The sequence below is a fragment of the Anser anser genome (assembly GCF_964211835.1).
Source record: "Anser anser genome assembly, chromosome: 4".
Classification (NCBI taxonomy): Eukaryota; Metazoa; Chordata; class Aves; order Anseriformes; family Anatidae; genus Anser; species Anser anser.
Window position 1 is genome coordinate 335,400 of NC_139724.1, and position 11,917 is coordinate 347,316.

Genomic DNA, 11,917 nt, shown 5'->3' on the forward strand with positions numbered 1-11,917 from the left:
GGAAAGCAATATCCAGGACATGTAAAGTACCCATAAATCACTGAAAGACAGAATCCACTGCCGGAAGAAGCAAACGATTGTAGAATAGCGTTCGGCTTATATGCAGGGAAAGACTATGTATTTAGAATCAGGAGCGTTACTCATGACTATATACAATTCCGAGGAGCTAGCAAAAGTACCGTAGCGTCCACACAGGGCGTGCCTTCCAATCCTTTTACCGGCTTTGTTGCCCTCCTCTGTACGCTTTCAGGGATCTTAACGTTCTTTTTATATTGTAGAGCCCAGAATCGCACACAATATTGAAGGAGAGGCTTCGCCAACGCTAAATACAGTGGGAGAATCACCTCTTTTGACCAGCTGGCTACACTGTGTTTAATGTATCCCAAAATGCTAGACGATAACCCGTGCTTCTGAATCCTCTAGCTATCTTCCCAGGGCCCTGAAATTTATTTTGATTGAACACAGACTTCTTGCTGCAAACTTGTTGGTACCCACGTGAAAGAGCAGGAGTAGGGAATAATCTGAAGTTTGAACTAAGCTCGTAAGCTCGCTAGCAATGTCCCTGATCCAAGCCCCAGGCAGGTAGAAAAGCTCTCGGTAAAGATGGTCTGGTCTGCAGATGGGAGCCTCTGTTCCCTTCAGAAGGCAGTCACCTGTGACTATAACCTGGCACTATTTCTTCACAACGCTGGCCTTGATCTCTCGATCACTCTACAATTCCACGAAAGGAATTGCCTCCCAAGTCGTTCTTGACTGACCGCAACTAGCGTTCCATAAAGCCCTGCAAGCACTTGTTCATTGTTTCTAGGATAATTCTTAAAGCTGAAGCGGGACAAAGTTTTGTCCACAAAGGCCTTCAGGGAGACTTCTGAAAGGAAAACCAGGCCAAACCAAAAAACTAGGAACAGCAAGCGGCGTGTACGTCGGTTTTGCTAACAGAGTAACACTAACGTACTAGGAATTTCCACGTTCTTTGCCCTCTACCTTGAAAGTGTCACCCAATTCTGTCAGTGTTCACCATCAGCTTCTTTTTTTTTTTTTTTTAAAATTTCCACATGGACATCTGAGAAAAACATTTCGAGTCCCCGTCATCGAGGGAGAAGAGGAGAGGAAAAAAAAAGAAAAAGAGAGGGGGGTGGGGAAGAAGCACAGCCATTCCTTTCTTCAGTAATGTGAGCAAAAAGCTCAGGCGCTCGGCAACAACAGAATCGTAGAATATCCTGAGTTGGAAGGGACCACCGAGGATCATCGTTAAGGACCACCGAGTCAAACAACGCGCTTTGAAAGACAAAACACAGAAGAACCTGCACGTTATTTAATCTCAGCTGTAGAGTCACGTGTATTTGTACCCGCTCATTCCTTCACCTGCCAGTTTATTGTGCTACAGACGTTACAGAACACACAAACTGCAAGGTTACTACTACCTTTTGTAACCGATGCGACCTTTGGTAGGGCTAGCCGTCTAAGAGAGCCACCAAAATCCCCTTCACGCCCGGATTTCACCCGGAGGTCGCTGCGACTTACCCGGACAGCTGGGACAGACGGGCTGCTCTTTCTCCTGGGAAACCTGCGACTGCAGCACGCCAGCTGCAGCTTTCCTCCCTTCAGCTGCCGCGCCACCTTCGCTCGGCGACAAACCCCGCGGGGGTCCCAGCGGCGGGGAGCTGCTTCTGCCCTGGTGAGCCGCAGGGAAAGGAGAGAGCCGGCCGTCAGCGCGCGGGGGGAGGAAAACCTCCGAGGCGCAGCCCGACGATCGAGCGCAGCGAGGACCCGCGCCCGGCCGCCGCAGCCCCCACCCCTCCCGGCCCGACGCTCCGGGGAAGCGCCCCCGAAGGCTCTCGCTCGCCTCACCGCCGGCAGCCGCGCTCGCAGCCAGCGGCAACCTGCGCCTCCCGGCGCGCACGGCCCGGCCCCGGCCCCGGCCCCGGCTCGGGGAAAGACCGGCCGCGCGCCACAGAACTACAGCTCCCAGCATGCCGCGGGACGGAGCAGTCCATCCGCCCCAGAGGGGAGTCGGCCAAGCGCACGCAGCGGCCCCCCCCCGCGCCGCTTCGCCCCCCTCTCCCCCAGCCCTCCGAAGCTCCGCGCAGTGCAGACCCCGCCGCACGCCCGGCCCGGTCCGCTCCGCTCCGGCGCCGCCCCCGCCCCGCACAAGGGCCGTTTCCGCAGAAGCCGCCGACCGCGTGGCGCCCCAACCGCCCGCCGCCTCGCCCCCTCCCGGCCCGGCCCGGCCCGGCCCGGGGCGGCGCCGACCACCAACCTCGTTGCGGCACCGCGCCGCGGCGGCCCGGCCCGGCCCGACAGCTTCCGCCCATAGTGCCGGCAAGCCCTGCACGGCACCTCCGCCCTGCGTTCCTCCGAGCCGATCACGGAGCGTTTCCGCCCTGAGTTAAGGCTAGCCGTGACGCCACATCCGCCCTCACGGTCCAGCCAATCACGGCGCCGCTTCCCTGTGGGAAGGCGACCCTGAGGCTGCCCCTGTGCTGCCTTTTTTTTTGTTTGTTTGTTTGTTTATTTTTTTTTTAAAGAAGGCGCGGGTGTTCTTGGTCCTCTCTCGTCAAGTCTGTCTGCGAGAAACATCTCAAATAATTTTCTTGACACGCGATCTTCTCTGAGGCTATTTTATTCGCGGTTGCAGTGGCGGGCGTCCTGCCGATCAGGAGCGCATTGCAGTAAGCACAGCATCAACTTTTAGTCCCTGTTCCCCGACACCTGATCCCCTCCCCTGTATGTACCATGTATGTACAATTTTACTTCTTTTTCAACCCTTTAATTTCTCCCTTCTTATTTCCTTTTTTTTTTTTTTTCCTTTCTTATGTTTCAGGAACCTGTGATCTTTGTTTTACCGTGCCCACGCTGCTCAACCTGTTTTTCCTCAAGCTTCTGCCTTATTTCGGAACAGTGAGGCCGCCTACTGTCCGCTTACCCACGTGGCGTTTCTCCTCATTATGACTGCACAACTACCTCGGGATACAGAAAATTAGTTCTCTACTGCAAAAACACAACTTAGTTTCTCACAGCTCCCTCCTCTCCTTTCCTTACTCCTACTGTTGTTTTTGCACCTCTTCACGTACCGCGCTCTTGAGTTTCTCCAACGTTAAGGCGCAATAGTCTTCTTCGGATGTCACGGGGGATGGGAGGCATACAACGCCATTATTTTTACAATACCAACAAATAGTTGTTTGAGCCAATTCTGTTCAGGTAACCACGAAGTTAGTTTCTCCCACATGTTTCTAAATGCCCAGGAACTGTCATCTTGAGCTACTCTATGTAGGATCTTTCCCCCCCCACGCCCCCCAGTATACCTTTTTTTCCCCCCAAATATCAGTCAAATCCGTCCCGTTTGATCTACATCTATACAGCAACTAGCATTAATTACAGTGCACGCTCCTCCTTATGAGGTTATTAATGAATCGAATACTATTCGATTCTACGGTGCTATTTTTGCAAACTTATCAAACTTATTTTCTAGTTCTTCAGTTATAGCGGAGATATTTACAATAGCTTTTTCTAATTCACCCACCCCTCACCGAGGTAAAAACCACCTTGCAAAGCTGTGAAATACTAGAGAATTTTACTAGAGAATTGTCTGGAGTCCGCTTAATCCTGCGTGTGGTCTCAAGGGGGCTTTGGCTTTGTGGGTCTTCAATAATAGTCACGTTTGGAATTACTGCCTCCAGGGTGCAAGCTCCCTTCCATCCCAGGGGCAACACCTTCCTGGCTTTATTGCCACGTAGCCAGTACCACCTCTCGCCATTTGGGACAGGCCATCCAGGTGCAGGATTCTCACGTCGCATCTGGCACGCGCTATGTATATTAGCGCTCCTGTGGCTACCATATTTGGTGCAGCGTGGATTATTCCCTGCGTGGATAATTCCACACCCAGGGTCAGTACTATCGCCCCCTGAGTTTCTATCACTGTTGTTTAAAAGGCACCTTCGATAACGCGGTATATTGTAGCCAGGATTACGCGCAGGGAGCGTGAGAAACACTCCGTAGCCAGTAGCTTAGGCTCAGGCGAGGATCTCAGTGAAGTAGTAATTTATTCGCGATCGCAATGGCACGCGTCCAACAAGCAGGAGCGCGCCTACTAGTCACACAGTACGGTTTATGTACTTTCTTTCTCGACGACCGGGACCCTCCCCTGTTTCCCCACTGACTGGGTATTCCAGGTTCACAACCTATCCGACGCTTCACAGACACTACGTGGCCTTCAGTTGCCGGCCTGTTCAATTTCAAATTTCTTTTGACTTTTTTACTGTTTGAAGTGGTAATGTTTCTTCACTGATCTGACTTGACGCCGTGATTTTCACCTAGCTGCTCTGAGGGGTCCGGTTGTCTGCATTTTACAAGGTTGTCCGTTAAGCTTTCTTATCACTGCGAGCCTATCTCAACACCGCATTCCTTCCCTCTAAACAACGTAACTCTGCAAAAACAACATTTTTATTCCCACAATTCCCCCCTTTTCTTCTTTATAAACTGTTGATTTTTGCAAAACTTTTCTCTGCGGTGTAATTTGGTAGATCTCTTCCTCTTCTTCACCTTCTTTGCTTTCCATCCCCTCTAATATCATCGCCTTACGTGAGTAAGGTGGTGGCTCCACGGTCATTTCTTTCGATAGTGCAGTTTCAGTGAGCCGCTGTACTAGTCCTTTTACACAGGGGATAATGCAACAACCAAGGGCCGTCAAAACTCCTGATACTACGATCAAGGACGCAGATACGGACGCTAGGATCCCTTTCCATTTACCAAACCAAGATTCCGAACATCCCGCGAAGGAAGGGCCGGTTCCTAATTACTCTGCCAATTCACTGGCAAGGGCGGGAAGCCCTTGCAACGCTCTAGTTACTGTGCCATCTGGGGCAGTATTGTTGGGTATAAAAGTGCAACAATGGTTGCTCAGTATCACACACACACCTCCTTTCTCCGCGATCAACATATCTAATGCTATTCTGTTTTCCCAAGCCATTTTGCTGGTGGCATCTAGTTGTTCAGCGATTTCTCTTATCACATCCCTTGTATGATTTATGAATATCTGCTGACTATAATAAATACTCTTATTGATTGTTACCCACCAGAACAGCGACTCAAACCCTGCAGCAATGTGATTCCTGGCTTTCTGTTCATCGGGAACTCCTCTAGGCACCCCAACAGAATCTATGTACACTCTATCATCAAATGACATTCCTGAGCCTCTTTTACTTCTTCTGTGTATTTGTGATGTTTCTCTTTCAAATGCCAGGGTGAAGGGTATAGCTAATTGAACAAGTGCAAAAGTGCCTCCCCAATTAGATGGTAGGGTGGACCATAAGATCTTCCCTCTGCAGTACCACCACAGATCTGCCCTGGGGATCTCAAGTCTTGAGCAGTTTCCCATCAGGTCCTTGGTAGCATTCAAGGTCCTTGTGCACAAGGCAAATTCTCCCAGATGCCGGGTAGCGCTCACACCCTGCCGTGAGAGGCAAGCTGCATGGTCACCTGTAGCTGTAGAGAATGCAGGGGGAACCCTGATATTGCTATCACGCAAGGAAGGGAACAGCAAAGAGAGAGACTTACAGGCCTCATTTCCCCAGGCAGTCTTTTCTTGGTACAATGCAATCATACATCGCATCCCCTGGGAATCCCTGGTCCACCCCAATGGGAAGGGCACTATCCGGGCAATCCGTCGTCCCGAGGCACAAGCATAGCAAGTGCTACGGTTGAGACTCTGGACAGCATATTTGACCCATTCTATCCAGGCATTCACATCCCCATACCCTGTTTCAATCTCAAATGTTTGAACTGCCACATTTCAAAGAGAGCCTCCTGTTTTCTCTCCTGTTTTCTCCTTGAGTTTCTCCCTTTCTCTGATGGCAATAGAGGATCGTTTCCATACAGCTGCTCTCAATCTGGCTGTTGGGTGTCTCCCAGTTACTTGTTCTCTCTGCTCAGTTGTCATTGGGCATTTAAATCTCCACAAGCTAACACCTCACAAGCATCAAACATGACAGATTGTGGTACATAACCCTCTGTCACATTCACCCCTATTTTGACGGGGTATCCCATCTTACTATTATCTGGTCATGCCTTTTCCAAGTTGCCAATTGACCAAGGCCTTCTCTGAGGCCTACAGTCACTAGAAAAAAAATTAATAGTTGATTTTTCCCGGTCATTATTTTTAACCCTTAGGTTTCCAAATAATTACCAATACAAAGAGTAAGATATATGTACCCTACTACTAGAACAAAAACCCCTTGGGAGCACTTTGATTCGCTATAGGCCAGTCCCTTCTCTCAATCACAAGTCACACTCATTAGTTACCTGTGAAAATAAAAGGTTAGTTTACAACTGTAAGCTTTTATCCTGCTCACAGTCCACTACAAGATTTTTCTCTTCGATTTCAACTTCCAACAAGTCTTCTGTAGGAACAGCTTCCCAGGTACTAGGGTCGACGGATGCCTTCACTCGAGTATAGTGAGTCCAGCCTTTTTGTGCAGTTCTTACGGCTGTTTCAGTGGTTAGTAGTACTTGGAATAGTCCTTCCCATTCAGGCTGGAGTTTTGATTCTTTCCAGGTCCGAATCAGGACCCAATTTCCTGGTTGATGGTGGAGAATGGGGAATTCCAAAGGTGGGGTTTGAGCCAACAACCCACGGGTCCTGAGAGATGACAAAGAAGAGGACAACCCCAGAATACAGTTCTTAGGAAACTTCTCTTGTTTTGAATTGTGGTATCTCATCCCTTCTGCCCAGATAGGGGAATCCGAACAGCATCTCATACGGTGAAATTCCTATATCGTTTCTTGGTGCTGTTTGAACCTGGAGGAGTGCTAAAGGTAATCATTCTACCCAAGGAAGTTGGGTTTCTAACACTAACTTAGTTAATTGCTTCTTTAATGTCTGGTTCATTCACTCTACCTTCCCAGAAGAGGAGGGGTGCCAGGGGGTGTGAAAATTCCATTGAATCTCTAAGGCCTGCATTAGCCCTTGCAGTACTCGTGAAGCGAGATGACTTCCGTGACCTGAATCAATGTTTTCAACTATCCCATATCTAGGGACTATTTGCTCCGGTGATACCTTAGCCACCGTGTTCGCAGTGGCAGATACCGAGGGGAAAGCTTACACCCATCCGGTCAACTAGGACAAACAAGTACTTTAGTCTCCCTACTTTAGGTAACTCGGTAAAGTCTACCTGTATGCTTTGGAAAGGTCAAATCCCTGGCTCCCGTCCCCCTCTAGATGGGTTACGGATGACCTTTTTATTTACCTTTTGACATACGGTACATCCTCTGCATATTTGCTTCGCTACAGTGTATACTCCTACACAGACATACTTTCTTAGCACAACATCACACATTGCTTGCACCTCCCAGTGACTCTCTTGATGTAAAACAGTTAATATTTGCCTCATTGGTGCTTTATTCAGCATTTCTCTCCCATCAGGGAGTATCCATTTTCCCTCAGACTTCGTGGTGCCTGATTCCTTAAAAAAAAAAAAAAATCTCTCAAAACTTTTTAATTCTTTCTTAGTTTTCAACAATTCCCTGAATCCTCTCTGGATTTATTCTTTGTTTTCCCTCAGACATTAGATGCCTTAAATACCTGACTTCTCCTTCTACATATTGTAATTTCTTTTTCAATACTCCCGAGCCGAATAGCTTGTCAGTAGCTTCCTTCACAACTCTTTTCTCCTGTCCTGACAATAAATGATCATCTACATATTTGTAACAGTAATACCTCCTCGGGAGGTTGTAATTGCTCCAAAATCTGTTCTAGAACTTGCCCAAATAAATTGGTGGCCCTGTAAACCCCTGAGGTAAAACTGTCCATCTGTATTGTTGCTTCCGCCCCCATTTCAGGGTCTTTCCAGTCAGAGGTGAATAGATCTTTGCTCTCAGGACCTGAGAGCACTCCATTAATAACACTGTTATTCCAGTCTAACAATTTGCTATTTGAATGCCCAATTTCATCATCAAATCCCTTCCCTACAAGTTAGTCCCTGCCTTTGGTACATACAGTAATTGCCCAGTAATCATTTTATCCCCTACTCTCAGCCTGGTATCCCCCAAAAGTGGGGCTGTTATCCCAGCCCCTTCTACCCCCATCACTTTTAGGGTTTCATTAGTTAATTTAATCCCTGATACTTTACAAGCCAGTAATGATCTAGCTGCCCCAGTGTATTGGGTTCACATACCAAGGTTTGGGGGGGGAGGGGGGGGGTGGAGCAGGCTGCCCCCCCCCCCCCCCCCCATACTTGGGAAACTGACCAAACATCACAGCAAATATACCAAAACTTCTAGACTGTTACTTAGATAATGCCTTCATCCTCTTTCCCTGCTCATTCAACTTCAAACAGCTCTGTCAAACACTACATACCCCACCTTTAACACCTTCAATAACCCTTTTTAACACTTCTATCTTTCTCCAGCCTGTACTTTCCCATTTTCCTTCTCTCCTCCTTCTTCCACTCTGGATATTCCTATTTGAAACGGCCAGCCTGGCCACACTTCAAAGCCTGTCTTTCCTTGCCTGCTATTCCTTCATCTCTCTTCCTCTCCTTTCCATCCTGGCCCTGACTCCCCCAGATGATTTTCTTCCTCTCTCTCCAACCCTCTGCCTCACTACCTGCTACACTGTCAATACCATTAGTTTCGCTCTCTGCTTTTCCTTCTCATCTCCCCTCCCGATATACACCTCCAGGGCCTCCCGCAGGAGGGCCCCCCACAGTGACTGTTCACTACAACCCCCACCTTCTGGAGCTTTTTCTGTGTATCTTGCCAGGCTTTAATCACAAAATGAACTTTCAAGAGACCTTGGGATACCAGGTCCTTGGGATTCATCCACGAGTACTTTCCCATTCTGACCCCAAATCTCTCATATGATTTCTGTGTTGTGCATTATTATTATTCCAGCCAGGATCAGCAAGGATCCTACTAGTTGTTACCTCACAAAGAAGGACGTACCGATCTCTACTTGGAAACGCATCAGTCCATAGACTCTGACCCACCTAAAGACCCCTGCAACTGACTGAAGCAAAAACAAAGCACTTACCCCAAACTGCAGCCCAGGCAGAATGAGCTCTCTGATGGGATGCCTGTGACTCAATTACCATTAGGCCCTGCCTGGAACCCAAAGCCAATCACCTGGGAAAGGGGAGGGGCAAAGCACAAGAAAGTAGAAAGCAGAAAGAGAGCAGGAGAAGCAGCAGCTGTTTTTCTTTTCCTTTATTTTTTTCTAGCTTATCTGAACAGCATGCAGAGTGCAGACCGGAGAACTGGCGTCTCTCTAGAAGCAACAATACCAATGCTTTTGCTTCAGCTTTGAATATTGAAATGACAATATGAGAAAGCAAGTTACTGAAGCTAACTGGAATTAGCTCAACTTTTCTTCTGCACAGGAAGAAAAATCTAGCAGCATAACAGATTACACCCCAAAACCAAAATCAATGTAGTAACATCACTCGCAGGAAAAAATGTAGTAAATGATGTAGTAACATCACTCGTGGCCCCGAGGCGCCTGCAGTACCCACTTTTCGCCACCAGGTGGCGAAGAGGGCGCCAGGGGGCGCCACAGGGTATGCGCTGACCGAAGGCGCCTGCAGTACCGGATTTTCACCAGCAGGTGGCGGAAGAGGGCATTGAAAGGCGGCACCGCGCATGCGCGGCCCCGGGGCGCCTGCAGTACCCACTTTTCGCCACCAGGCGGCGGCAGAGGGCGCCAGGGGGCGCCACCGCGCATGCGCGGCCCCGGGGCGCCTGCAGTACCCACTTTTCGCCACCAGGCGGCGGCAGAGGGCGCCAGGGGGCGCCACCGCGCATGCGCGGCCCCGGGGCGCCTGCAGTACCCACTTTTCGCCACCAGGCGGCGGCAGAGGGCGCCAGGGGGCGCCACCGCGCATGCGCGGCCCCGGGGCGCCTGCAGTACCCACTTTTCGCCACCAGGCGGCGGCAGAGGGCGCCAGGGGGCGCCACCGCGCATGCGCGGCCCCGGGGCGCCTGCAGTACCCACTTTTCGCCACCAGGCGGCGGCAGAGGGCGCCAGGGGGCGCCACCGCGCATGCGCGGCCCCGGGGCGCCTGCAGTACCCACTTTTCGCCACCAGGCGGCGGCAGAGGGCGCCAGGGGGCGCCACCGCGCATGCGCGGCCCCGGGGCGCCTGCAGTACCCACTTTTCGCCACCAGGCGGCGGCAGAGGGCGCCAGGGGGCGCCACCGCGCATGCGCGGCCCCGGGGCGCCTGCAGTACCCACTTTTCGCCACCAGGCGGCGGCAGAGGGCGCCAGGGGGCGCCACCGCGCATGCGCGGCCCCGGGGCGCCTGCAGTACCCACTTTTCGCCACCAGGCGGCGGCAGAGGGCGCCAGGGGGCGCCACCGCGCATGCGCGGCCCCGGGGCGCCTGCAGTACCCACTTTTCGCCACCAGGCGGCGGCAGAGGGCGCCAGGGGGCGCCACCGCGCATGCGCGGCCCCGGGGCGCCTGCAGTACCCACTTTTCGCCACCAGGCGGCGGCAGAGGGCGCCAGGGGGCGCCACCGCGCATGCGCGGCCCCGGGGCGCCTGCAGTACCCACTTTTCGCCACCAGGCGGCGGCAGAGGGCGCCAGGGGGCGCCACCGCGCATGCGCGGCCCCGGGGCGCCTGCAGTACCCACTTTTCGCCACCAGGCGGCGGCAGAGGGCGCCAGGGGGCGCCACCGCGCATGCGCGGCCCCGGGGCGCCTGCAGTACCCACTTTTCGCCACCAGGCGGCGGCAGAGGGCGCCAGGGGGCGCCACCGCGCATGCGCGGCCCCGGGGCGCCTGCAGTACCCACTTTTCGCCACCAGGCGGCGGCAGAGGGCGCCAGGGGGCGCCACAGCGCATGCGCGGCCCCGGGGCGCCTGCAGTACCCAGTTTTGGCCACCAGGCGGCGGCAGAGGGCGCCAGGGGGCGCCACCGCGCATGCGCGGCCCCGGGGCGCCTGCAGTACCCACTTTTCGCCACCAGGCGGCGGCAGAGGGCGCCACAGCGTATGCGCGGCCCCGAGGCGCCTGCAGTACCCACTTTTGGCCACCAGGTGGCGCAGAGGGCGCCAGGGGGCACCACAGCGTATGCGCTGACCCAAGGCGCCTGCAGTACCGGATTTTCACCAGCAGGTGGCGGAAGGGGGCATCCAAAGGCGCCACCGCGCATGCGTGGCCCCGCCGCCTGCAGTACCCGCTTCTCGCCGGCAGGATGCGTCCTGAGGGCAGCAGGGACGGCTTCCCAGACCATTTTCCCAGAGAAAGCACAAACGAAAACAGCAGAAATTTGCACCCCGCGCCGCCTCAGGGAGGAAGGGTCTGCCTTGAGCAACGTGCCGCTCACGGCTGGGAAGCTGAGCGGCGGCAAGCTGTAACAGTACCTTTTTTATCGGGACAAAAAAGGCAGGGAGATAATAACAACGAACCCAACGCGGGCAACGGGATGCTCTGAGCCCAACGACCACAACTCCCGGCTTGCTGGGGGAATGGTGCTCCTGGCGGCTTGACACTGCAGACACCATGGAGCCAGCCCCAGGCTTCCCCACCTGCAGCCCAGCACCCGCAGACCTGTGCCTGCCACCCCATGCCACCCCCGCCTGGGCTTTCCTTGCCCCAGCCGGCAATCCCCCGGGACCCGGCCTCCACAACGCCATCGCCTGCCCTGGGGGTCCTGCCGGGAACCCCCAGCCCCCTCCCCACTTGCGCCTCTGCAAGCAGCCCCCACCCCACAGAGCAGTCTCCCCACCCCAGGGAGCAAAGACAGCAGCGAGCTGCCCTCCCCGTCCCACAATAGGCAGCTGCCCCCCCACCTGGCAGGGCTGGCCCCGCACTCCGGCCGACAGACACGGGGCCACCCCCCCTCCATACCCACCCCGCTACGGAACCTGCACCCACACACAGACGGCGAAAGCCACTTCCTGGGATGGCAACCACCAAAGGGGG

At 53.4% G+C, this 11,917-nt stretch overlaps 1 long non-coding RNA gene across 1 annotated transcript; it reads left to right on the top strand.

Moving 5' to 3' along the window:
* Positions 1–2,533: 2,533 nt before the first annotated feature.
* Positions 2,534–7,329, top strand: LOC310898782. The gene is made up of 2 exons (XR_014583709.1): positions 2,534–2,672; positions 2,825–7,329. It is a non-coding gene; the product is annotated as an uncharacterized lncRNA (long non-coding RNA).
* The last annotated feature ends 4,588 nt before the right edge of the window (positions 7,330–11,917 follow it).